Genomic DNA, 12,790 nt, shown 5'->3' with positions numbered 1-12,790 from the left:
TTACGAATGGTAACTGAATTCTAATAACTTATTCCTCTTCCTTCATCTATTGAAGTGATCATGAGGTTTTGTTCTTTATCCTGTTACTATGCTAATGATATTAATGTAAATTTTTCATTAATTCAACTTGGAAATATGCACAGACAATTTTGGAAAAGTTGCAATAATCAAACTTTGGCAAGACCCCTCTTTTTTCCCCACATATTATATATCTACAACTATTTCCAAATAACATATATCATGATATATAACATATGAGTAAGCATGATATGAAATCACCTTCACTTGAAGTTTCAATACGTTTTTTAGAATTTTTTAATTTAAGCTCATAAGTTGAACTATCCTTTTTTTCTTTTGGAGGGGGGTGGTGATAGTGGTGGTCTGATTTTGTTTCAAAGTCTTATCTTAATGGACTCTAAAAACCCAGTATTATTCTTGCTACATATACATATGATCTGTGGGATATGAGAGATATTTGTGAAAGTTTTATCAACTTTTTCTTACAGGTTTGTCAAATTTTACTTTATAATATAGCTTTAAGGCTGCTCTTAGATGCTTGCAACTTAGAATTCTTGCCTTTCTGACAAATTACATGTTACATTTTATAAAGTAATCACTTTAACCACTAAATATTTTGGCCTTAGAGTTGCTTTTATCCAAAAATACTATTGTTTTGTGACACTGCTTTTTTTTAAATGTTTGTGGATGTTTTGTATCTCTTAACTTTTATTGCATATATATATATATGTATATATATATATATATATATATATGTCATTTGTATAATTCTAGCTACATTTCTTAAATCACAGCCTCCTACCATTTGACAACTAATAAATTTGGAACATTTGTAAGTTTTTATATCTTCCCTATGCCCGACCTTTCTTTTCAAATACCCTTCACTCTGCTTTTAATTATTTCTTCCATTTTCCTAAATTCCCCTTTCAGAAGAGACTGGTGACTCGATATTGTTAAGTTCTATGCTCTAGCAGTTTTTCTCATAACTCCTCCACAATCTGTATTCTAACAAACTCAGTCATCCATGATAAGGAGTTTTGCTGTTCTCAGTCCAGAAACTCCCCGTGTCTGAATTGGGTAGGTTTCCAGGGTATCTAGTTAGCTGACTGCTCCCAGGTAGCATATTTATTTGTTACCAAGAAGTCTGCTGTAGCCTTGGCATTCCTATCTAGCTGCAAGGATGTGCACCAGATATTTAAGTTCTCAGTTTTCTCATTTTCAACCTTGTGACACTGAAGAAGGTCAAATGATCTTTAGGTGGGTACTCATTTTTAACTTATATTCTATTTTGTAGTTTTTTATTGAATGTCTCTTTTGTTTTGTTCTCCAAAGTTTTATTAAATTCTAACGGTAGCCATTTGCTCTCCTTAGGAACTGTAGTTGACCTTACATTTATCGAATCAGGAAAGAGTCTGTTCCCAAGGCTCAGCCAAGTTGTGTGATTTTGACAAGGTGGCTTAAAGCCTGTTTACCTGCATTTCCTCCCCCACTGTTACTGAAGTTTCTGCTTTTAAAAATGTGTATGAATAGCACTGGACTAAACTTTGAGAGTAGAGCCTTATTGTGAATAGAAAATGAGGAACTTCCAAGAAACAAAAGTAGGGGAGGGAAAACTCTTACCCCTGGTAGCCCCTTACTACAATTTCTCTTTTTGAATTTTATATAAAAGTAATGAAGAGAAGACTTGCAATTTAAACTCTACTTTTGACCTTAAGTTAAGTATGATTAGAAAGTAGGAAGACACCAATGATGCAATAACTAACTTTGGCAGTTCTGTGTTCAGTGTGGTAACATTGCTAGTGCAGTGATTTCCGGTAGGACCAACCTGGAGACTAGCTGATTACACTACAATCCAGGATTGAGTAGAAGCAGAGTCAACAGGATTCCTTTCCACTGTCACTGGGGAGAGTAAGTACTGCAGAACTGCCACTGTCATGTTCTAAATATAGAACATAGCATCTGTTCCCTGCTGTGGGTTGAATAAATGTTCCTTCTAAGTCCTTATAGCAAAGGTTTGATCTCCAGGATACCACTACTGATGGTAGTGAGAGGGTCTAGTGTGAACTCCTTATGTCATTGAGGGACTAGTAGCTTTAGCTGGCCAATCTCAATTGTCAATTTGACTGCATCTGGAACCAGTTTCTTTTATGCTTCCTGACCACAAGGTGAGAAGTTTTCACTTCTCTGCTTTCCCCACCATTGCTATCCAGTATGCTCATCAACAGCTCAAAGCTATGACGCCACCCATTTTAGAGACTGAACCTCCAGAACCATGCACCAAAATAAACCTTTTTATTTATAACCTTTTATCTCAGACATTTTGTTAAAGGAAAATAAAACAAACACCCCACACATATTTTCCTATTGTTTCCCTTTCATGGGTTAAAAAAAAAATGATGTGATTTTGGTTGGAATTTAGACTCACACAGATCCCACAGAGTCCCACAGTGGAGCCTGAGTTGTTCACAGGGTTACTTCATTTTGAGATAGATGAATTCACTTTAAGAATCTATGTTAATCAATCAGAAACAAACCATCAACTATTCCTTAGAGAGGAGGTTATTATAACTTCCCATGATGTGGCTCTGTATGAAGGCACTTCTCCAGACCATAGAGTAACTTCAAGCTTTCAATGGAGTACTCAATATACCCAGGGTGGGAGTGGGGAGATCCAAAGCTTCTAAGGACAGCCTAAATGGGTATCTCTGGGTGTCACTACATGATCAGACCTCTGCTACACTCCTAGAGTAAAGTATACACATACTAACCCTATCTGTGCAGTCACTATGACACTGTTGATAGTATACCAGAAGAAAAGTATGGTTTCCAACTCTCTTAGACATTTTTTAAGCTTTTACCAGGGAGTTTATTTTTAAGTTAATAATCTTTAGCTTCTAATAGTTTGAAAATACATTTTAACAGGAAGGGAGTGTGTAGGGAAAAAACGTTCTTGAAAATTCTTTCAAAATTGTCATTGCACCACTGTGCTTTGCTTTATTATTTCAGGAATCAAATTTTGAAACTCTGTGAATAAAACAACAGGGAAAATGACCTCTCATGTCTTGTAAAGAGCAGAGTGGTCTTCATAGGGAAAATAAATTTGCATCTGGACATACACATAAAAGACAATTTAATTATGCACAGAAAGTTCTTCATCATCTGGATCTAACCATGTTGAGATGACAAATAAATTCAATATGAAAAATCAATGTTTGAAACAAATACTAGTGAAAAAATATGTTCCAGTGCTGCAGCTTAGGTATAAGTTATTTTCATGTACCAATCTGAAATAGTAATAGGCAACTAAATGTCAATGGGACAGAGGATTGGGCCCTTGTGGAAAACTATTCTACAATAACTACTTCACTAAGCCAGCATAATTCCTAAATACACTCTAAATATTTGTTATTATGACCACAGATCTCTTTATGCAATAGAGGGAGATCATTACAGAAAAACACAACCAATCAAAATGCAGAGTTCCTGAGATAAGTTACAACTGATGCATTTACAACACAACTCCTGTCAGGGATCCTTGTGGAAGAATAGGTGGAGAGATCATAAGGGCCAAAGGAACAAGGAGTTCTGGGAGACTGTGTCTCTTAGGAATGGCAGAAGCTACACCCATAAAGTCTCACAAACAATGAATACACAGGAGTGGTTATGGATGACATCAGTATATATGATGATGTTGATGGGGTGAGGGAATGCAAGAGGTTGCAACCATCCACAAAGAATTACAGGCAACTAATGATCAGCTTAAAATCATATACCTACAACTAACATTATACAGACTGGGCAGTTTGTGTTTATATATTTAGGAATATACATGCATATAATATATATACATATATATAGAGAGAGGGGGGATAACAATAATTAGTGAAAAAGAGGCCATGAATTTGAATTTGAAAGAGAACAAGGAGATGTATATAAGCAGGGAGAAAGAGTAGGAAAAAGTTGTAATTATATTATAAAATCAAAATATAAAAAAAGTTCATCATACAAATTTAAATAGGAGATTCAATTTTAAAAACACACATGGGAGGATGGGAGGGTGAGGGAACGGGGATGGATATGTAAATAAGAGTGTTTCTAAAAGAAAACAGACAGTAAAGCAAGACATTATATCATAATACAAAAAAAACACATTAAAATATGGTTGGTAAAAAAAAAAAAAACATCTCTTTTGGAGGTGTCTAAGAGAGACATATGTGGTCCCCTGGAGAAGGGGAAAGGGACAAGATCTCCTAAGCTAATTGGGAGCATGGGGGAAGGGAGAGGGAGTTAGGAGAAAGAGAAGGTGAGAAGAGGAGGAGAGAGGAGTACATGAGGGAGCAGGAAAATTGGGGGTCAAAGAATAGAAGAGATCTAGAAAAAAGATGCCATAATAGAGGGAGCCAATATAGGTTTAAAGTGAAATCTGGCACTAGGGAAATGTCCAGAGATCTACAAAGATGACCCCAATAATGAGACTGATGACTACCTTATATGCCATCCTAGAGCCTTCATCCAGTACCTGATGGAAGCAGAAGCAGACACCCACAGCTAAACACTGGGCTGAACTCCTAGAATCCAGCTGCAGAGAGGGAGGAGTGATGAGGTAAGGGGTCAAGACCATACTGGAGAAACCTACAGAAACAGCTGACCTGAGCAAGGGGGGGCTCATCGACCCCAGACTGACAGCTGAGAAACAAGCATAGGACTGATCCAGACACCCTGAATATGGGTGTCAGTTAGGAGGCCTGGGCAGTCTATGGAGCCTCTGGTAGTGGTTCATTATTTATCCCTAGTATATAAAGGACTTTGGGAGCCCATTCCACATAGAGGGCTACTCTCTCAGCCTAGACACATGGGGGAGGGTCTAGGTCATGCTCCAAATCATATGACAAACTTTGAAGATTCCCCCATTGAAGGTCTCGCCTTCCCTGGGGAGCAGAAAGGGATTGGGATAGGGGGTTGGTTGGGGGACATGGCAAGAGGAGAGGGAGAGGGGATTGGGATTGACATGTAAAACAAGCTTGTTTCTAATTTAAATTAGAAAAAAGAAAATACCCCTTTTGGATGTGCTTTTAATGTATCAATTTTATCTGAAATTGTAGCATCAGTCACCTAGGGAAAGATGATTTTATGTATGAGAAAAATGAATGACCCAAAAACTTCCTATGTTTGATATTTTTCTTCTGTTTTAAAATTTTTTAACCAAGAGAACATATTATATATTGAATAGATGCTAATATTTCTCAAATTTCTTCATCTTGATTTCTATTTTTAGAACCTTTCTTTAGCTACAAGTATGTTTCTTGATTTCTATTTTTAGAACCTTTCTTTAGCTACAAGTATTTTTCATTATGGAAAAGGTATGTAGAAATGTCATAATTCATATGACACTTTTTATGTGGGTTCTTGGACTCTAAACTCCGAAGCTCACGCTTTCCCAGCACATATTTTCCCAACTTAGTCATCTGCCATCTCTAATCTACATGTCGAACAGACCTCCAGGTAAAGGCAAAGGTCTTTACATTGGACTTTGATAGGAAAGCCCTCCAAGAACCGGAAATAGTTCCAAGACGAGGTCATGCTTGAGTTAATGCCTTACCTAGTGAAGTAAGATTAAAGTTCTCCAAACAGAGAAAAAGTGTATTTTGAAGATCACAAATGAATTTTCTGGTCACTTGATAATAAGCGTGGCTAGAACGCTGATTCCTTGGCAGCAAATAACATAATGTTCAAGACACATAAAATGACTAAAGCATTTTAAATATCCTTTCCACTTTTGTCTTGGCAGCCTAAGAAACCACCGAGACCTAAATCTCGAGTTCTTAAGGAACAGTACTGACGTTGGTCACCAATCAATTGTTATCCTATTAGTAATTTAGGAGAACCCAAAATTCAACCTCTCAACACAGCCAATGTATGCTTACTTTTTTCATGAACTGTACTTAAAGAACCACACTTGACATTCTCTAGTGCTTCATTACACATATGAATTTCATGGCTGCTTCTCTACAAACCCTATCTTCAGTGTTCAAATGTTGTAGACTATCATATAAATATGCTTTCATTCCAACATGGAAAAGCAGCACCTAAATCATTTTAATTGTTTCTATTTTCAGCAAAAACATTAAAGGTCATTGGCAGAGTTTCATTACAGAACACCCTACCTGCAAGCAGGAGAGCCTCAGATTGAATTGCTATATAATACAATCAAACAGACTCATCAATTCATTTATGAAATATTGCTTTAGCATTTACATTAGTTTTATAGACTTTTCCATGTGTACAGAATTGATCTTCCTGATTATGATCATGAGTTTAAGATCAGCCAAGTTTACTCCTTCATATCTGGAATGAATTTCACCATAAAACTGATTTGCCATTTAAAATGATTTGATGTGGTGTGATTTTTTAAAGTATCCTAGCTTTTGTTTATTCTCTCAAATTATTAGGAAAATCAGAAATAACAATAAAATAAGAGGAGAAAGTAAATATAGATATACATATACATATATATTTTTAGTAAACTCCCAGATGTACCTACAGGCTAGGGCAGGTTGATTAAAGATTTGTCTGTTCTGAGAGATGATGAATGGAAAATTTTAGATCATCGGGGACACAGATTTTACTTGATGTTGACTAAAGGAGGGTAAACAGATGCCTGCATGATGACCTGTGGGGCTCTGTCACACAGACTGGACAGACAAGGTGTAGAGCTTGAGCAGCGTGTGCCTTCTAAATGTTTGTGCTTGTCATTTTTTTGAGGTGACTAGAGCTTGGTAGAGTTATCCCTACAAAGTTCATCGGCTAATAACCAAAAGAAATTTTACATAGCAAAATATGGAGGTTAAAGATTTACAAAACGCTTCTGAAACAATCTCAAGAAATGATGCAACATTCTTCAAATATTTGCATGCTGGACTTTCCATCTTACTCTCAGACTTATTATAGGTCAGTTTCAACTCAGAACTTGATCTTCCCAAATTAATGCTTCAATGGAAAATTAGGAGAATTCATTATTAATTATAAATATCTTGTTATCTTCAGAATGAGCTCTTATAACTACTGTAATAAAATTTAAAAAACAATGTACCAACCAGGGTCTGCATATAAAAGCTGCTGCCCCCAAAACTTAATTACCTGACCTTAATCCTTGTAGTGATTCACATGATGGCAGGAGAGTACTGACTCCCACAAGTTGCTCTCTGAGCTGTGGAGTACATATTCTCTCTCTCTCTCTCTCTCTCTCTCTCTCTCTCTCTCTCTCTCTCTCTCTCTCTCTCTCTCTCTGTCTCTATCTCTGTCTCTCTCTCTCTCTCACACACACACTTACACACTCACACATACACACACAATAAATAAATGTAATTAAAATTTCAATAAAGGAAATATTTTAAGTAAGTGACTGTGTTCACTAAATTCCAGAGAGCTAAAAAGACACATTTTTATACAGAGGAAAAACTCAGCTAATTTTTAAAATATTTGCATGAATGATCATGCCTATTTTATTCCATGGTGAAAACTAAGAAACAACAATCTTAGATGTAAGACAATTATGATGTAATGTTGTATGACACTATTCCTGGGGAAATGCGAACAAACACAGACTCAGGCTAAATAGGGAGCTATGACGGACCAAAGTAAGGAGACCACCAAAGTCCAATTTGCTGAATCAATGAGTTTATTGGGATTACTTATAGAAGTACGAGTGAGGGTTTATATGGAGATGACTCAGAGATAGCAGTATCAATAAAAGCCCATCCTAGCATGGGAAAACCCACCCCAGCTCTTGAATACTAGAAACCTGGAGGTCACTATACAGCTTGCAGTAGCTCGACAGATTTCCGAGAGTAATGAAGCAGCTCTGTTGATGTGCATGCAACTCCCCCAGGCAGCTGGGCTTGTCTAAGAGTGTCTGTCAGAAGTCAAGTATTGCTTGAGTCACCCAGCCTGTAGCCAGCTTTTCAGCTACCTGAGGTGACGAATGGATGCACTTCTCCTCACAGAGCATCTGAGGATAGTCTTAAGTGTGATGTGAGATGCTCACAATGTCTGGACAAGACACATAACAATCACATAACTGAAGAAGACCCCGAAGATCTCAAGTTCTGCTTCTCGCTGTATCCCCAGCCGTATGTCAGTTATATAACTAAATGTCTCATGCTCCACTTCCTTGTTACTCAATGGGAAGAATGTCTGTTCACTGTGTGTTGGGATTACCATAGAGACGAATGAGGTCATGTACAGAGGCAGCACAGTATCAGTGTTTCCTTTACCATGTAGTTTTCTGCTAAACACTAGCAAGTTTTGAAATTTTAGCCTTTGTCTTGGTGTAGACATATTTCCCTTGTGCTCTCTCTTTGTAACTAATATGTCAACCTCCCTACTTGTGGTGTACACTGTTCCCTGTATTTCATTTTTTAGTCTCTGCCACAGAAACAACACCCTTGCTGCCCTACAGTCACCCACCCTTAGAGATGTCCCATTGCTCCTCACTTTTAAATACCAAAAGAAGTAACAGAAAGGCTCTTCAGAAGCATTCTGCAATTACCCAAGGGATCAGAAAAATAAAAGGTGTTTGCCCGTATGAATGCCTTGAACCATGGTTACCAGAGCAAAGGCAATGAAAGCAGAGTGATTGGTTTTCTGATTGAAAAAAAACAAAACTACCCTACATTGTGTTTTGAAAATACCCAATTTCCATTGTATTTTGAGAATATCCAACACTGTGGCCTGTTCCCAGCCCTGCAATATTCGTTAAGTGAGTCATAGCATATTAACAAATGCTATCACACCTTCCAAGCCTCCATCCTGCTTGCATTTCTTATTAAGTAGACATTTTCGCCATAAGCACACACAAGCCTCACAGACAAAGCAGTTGCTCACATGAGCTTAGGAATTTGTGACAAAAGCCTATTCGCAATAAGAATTGCTAGAGAGAAGCTGTGTCTGCAGAGGCCCATTGGCCGACTGTAACTTTGAGTGATGTGGAGAGGGTGGAATGTTGCAGGTCCAGAGCCCAATTACAATTTATCTGGGCTGCATTTAGGTCCCCAGAGAGCTAGATCTGTATTGTGATATCTTGTGACTGGGAGGTAAAAACTTTTCAGAATGTATTAACTTAACAGGGCCCTATTCTACAGAAATCAAAGGATTAAGGTTGCTAGGAGGTGGCAGCTGAGACCTAGAGTTCACTCTTGGCAACTACCTGCTTCTCTCATGTTTCCACCAATGGATTTGAAAAATGTCTTGATTCATGACTTTGTTGTGTGACTCTAAACCTTCAGACACATATTTGTACATGAAACATGTAATTTGGGGTAACCTAAACCTGTGTTCCCAGGACATGGTCACTCATATGTGGTTCCAGTATAGACTTATCTCCTTTTAGGTGGGAGTGGTGTTTGTGCATCAATTCCTAAAGGCTCTCCTTTAGATAAAGAGAAAAAATCTTAAAATTTACATCCTCCTGTAAAACAAAACAGAAATTTCAATCATGCACTTTATCAATTTTTGTTTTTCCTGAAAGTGTGCAATAAAGGGGAAAAAAAGAGCTTCATGAACAAAAACACAATAAAACAGGTAGTAAAGTTATATGCTTGCCAAAAAAAAATAAGTGACACACTGGAAGACAAATGTCACACAATTTCAATTTTATGTGTAACCTAGAAATTATGAACTTATAGGTACAGAGAGCAGAATTGTGGCTATTAGGCTTCAATGTGGGTTTTTAACAATGAGGAAATGATTGGTTTAAGGATATAAAACTGCAGTTGGACAAGAGGCATGGACTCTGTGATATCTTGAGGTCTTCTGAGAGCATGATAAATAAGGTTGATAACAATATGCTATATTTTAAAAGTTGTGAGATAGTATACTTTAAGTGTTCTCAAAACAAAAATGATGAATATGTGTGATATAACATGTTAATCGGTTTAATTTAGCCATGCCATTATGAACATACTGTATTATGTATCATAATTGTGCATGACTATATTTATAAATAATTGAATGGAATTTATAAATAAATGAATGTAAAAAAAAGAATATCACAGAATGTGACATGCAGCTCATTTCTGGCTTTCTTCTTACGGCCACCTCCTCTGAAAGAAACCATTAAATCACGTCTTCCCATGTGTCTTTATTTATCTGTGAACACAGATAGGCAGATGGAGCCCATAAATCTGTCAGTTAATTCACACATTCTTAATATTAAATCTTAGTACAGGGTGTGTGAGTGGGGGAGGTTCTTTTCCCAAAAGAAACTTGGAGAAATTATTTTCCATTGTTAAAAGTGCCAGGAAAAAATAATGAAAAGAATTCCATGACCCAGCCTATTTTTACACGTGAAGAAAAAATTTTTTTTATTCAGTCTCCATAGAGACTGTCAAAAATTGCCAATGCCAACTATATTTCAAGTCGTCATGGCAGGGTATTAGGAAAAGTTTTCAATTAGCAATAATCATGCCTCGGATAAACCTCATTAGCTACAATACTGCCACTGCAAAAAGCTTAGAAATTTTTATTTTAGCCAGGATTTGTAATATCAGTAACTCCCTTTGGAACCAAGTTTCCACCCTGTGATGGAGCGCCATTATTTAGGACTGAGTCAGTCTGAATGTGATGGCTTTGGAATGCCAACTGACTTTGTGAAGAGGCTCAGCCTGGGCCACCAGCACTTTCCTGGCACTAATTGTCCCGGAGGAGAGCCATCCCAGGTACATGTCTCTGGTGTTGGTGATGTCACCAGTAGGCAGATCATTTCCAGGCCCGTGAAGGAAAGAATGGGGCTTCACCTGGTCAGGAGGAAGAGTAAGACAAGCGACTGAAAGAAAGATTCCCCCGAGGTGGTTATTTCAAAGTGAGTCACTTACATTCCTAGGAACATATGAAGATTGCAGGAAGTGCTGCTCACACTTCTAGTACAACAGGAGCCACGCAAATTGTTCCTGAACCCTGGTATTCAGTTCATCCCCAAACATGTGACTAAATACTATTGTTCCCTGCTTTCTCTCCTTTTATAGTATCTTTAATTCTATTTTATTCCACTTAGGCATGAAAATGCTGTACTGAACTTCTAATAGATAACAATAGTCAGAAAAGAAAAGGAAAAGAAATCCTAAAGCCTTGAGCTGCATGGATAAAGTTGAGTAAAGAATGGAGAAAAGTGCTAACAATTAAACAGACCACTGTGCTGACAGGGGAGACCTTGCTAAAGAAAGTGTCCAGTTGCCAGTAAGAAATATAAATTCCAGTGCTGTAAGCAAATACAGTTGACCTAGGGAAGGACCTAAGTTATTGGTGTCTCCCAGGCTCCAAGTCACTGTCACTGGTCAAAATAAATGAGCAAAACCCTTGACAAACAAAACAACTCATATTTGAGTAATACACTAAAGTTTCCCTACTCTAGCTTTCAAAGTATACTCAACACACCTCCTGGACCACTGTTTGGAATTCCCATTTTCAAGTCCCACTCCAGTGCCAGCAAACCAGAAGCCACGAAGGAAAGGGAGGCATGTCAGCAATTCGTATGGTAAGAAACACTCAAGCTGATTCTGATGCCTATGAAACCTTGTCTGCCTAATGCAACAGTTGTTAGCCACATGGACCACTGATCATACTATCTGTAGTTATTCTAACTTGAAATGTACTGGGTTAGTCACACACTAGACTTCAAGGACTTGAGAAACACCATGTAGATCCGCAGCTTATAGTAAATGAGCATTGAAGATCGATCTCGGGTAGTATTGGGTTAACTATACTATTAAAATTGGTTTCATCTGTTTGAATTTGTTTGTTTAAATGTGGCTGCTGAAAAATCTCAATTATACAAGTGGTTAGTTTTATATTTCTCTTGGGCAGTATGGCACTAAACTTTGAAAACATTGCCATAGAACAATGGTTCTCAACTGGGGTATTTTGCTCCTGAAAAGACATCTGGTAATATTTGGTAACTTTTGGTTTTCCTAGTGTGGGCAAGTATCCTGCAGGCATCTAGCACATAGAAACTAGTGATACTGTTAAACACTCTGTAAATCTCAGGAAAGCCTCTCATAAAAAAGAAGTCACTCCCAAGTGTCAACACTGTGAGGTTAGCAAATCTACTCAATTAACATGATTCTGTTCACTAGACTCACCTGGAGAGAGTTGAAAATACTGGCTTCCTTGGCATGTCCCCAGATGAATTGGGTCCCTTATATGGAGGCCATGCACTCACTGGCAGTTCATTTTGGTTTGGTTTGGTTCATCCTGGATTGTAATATACAGACAGGGTGAGACAGGCTGTTCTGATAGGAAAATTGGAAACTACTCATTCATATAAGCCCCATACTGTAAGTACCCCCGTGCTCATGCTGACCTGCAAATGTGCATTTCAAGTACATCTCCAGGTGACGCTTAAGTCACTAGTCTGGAATCTTAGGGATGATTTAGAATGCTACAGATCCATCCTCTCCAGCCAGAGGGCACCCCACAGAACTGACTGTTGCTTTCTGCCTGGGAGAGGAGAGTTCCCTACCAATAATCTCTTTAGCTAGAAGCTGGTACATGGTCAAAGTGACTTCCCCAATTTAGCTGAGGCAAAAGTAACTCTTTCATTGGGGAAGGGGACATAAAAAAATGGTTAAAAGAGGTCAAATTCCCATGTAAATCTTTCTTGCCAATACTGCAGGTGGGAATCAAAACTTTGGGATATTAGGTTATCTTAAGTGAAACCTGTTTAACTTGACTCTTTAATTCCTTTTAGCATTCAATTAGGTCACTTCAAAATAAGTTT

The 12,790-nt window shown here is 37.7% G+C and overlaps 1 non-coding gene and 1 pseudogene across 1 annotated transcript; both read right to left on the bottom strand.

Annotated features, from left to right (window-relative positions):
* The window catches only part of LOC100771811, a 162,258-nt pseudogene that overhangs the window by 26,609 nt on the left and 122,859 nt on the right, over positions 1-12,790 (bottom strand).
* LOC113834200 lies at positions 10,388-10,528 on the bottom strand. Its single transcript, XR_003482577.1, has one exon. It is a non-coding gene; the product is annotated as a U4 spliceosomal RNA (small nuclear RNA).

This window comes from Cricetulus griseus, chromosome 2, assembly GCF_003668045.3.
Source record: "Cricetulus griseus strain 17A/GY chromosome 2, alternate assembly CriGri-PICRH-1.0, whole genome shotgun sequence".
NCBI classification, from domain to species: Eukaryota; Metazoa; Chordata; class Mammalia; order Rodentia; family Cricetidae; genus Cricetulus; species Cricetulus griseus.
The sequence above is the reverse complement of the archived record's forward strand: the minus strand, read 5'-3'. Positions and strand labels throughout refer to the sequence as shown.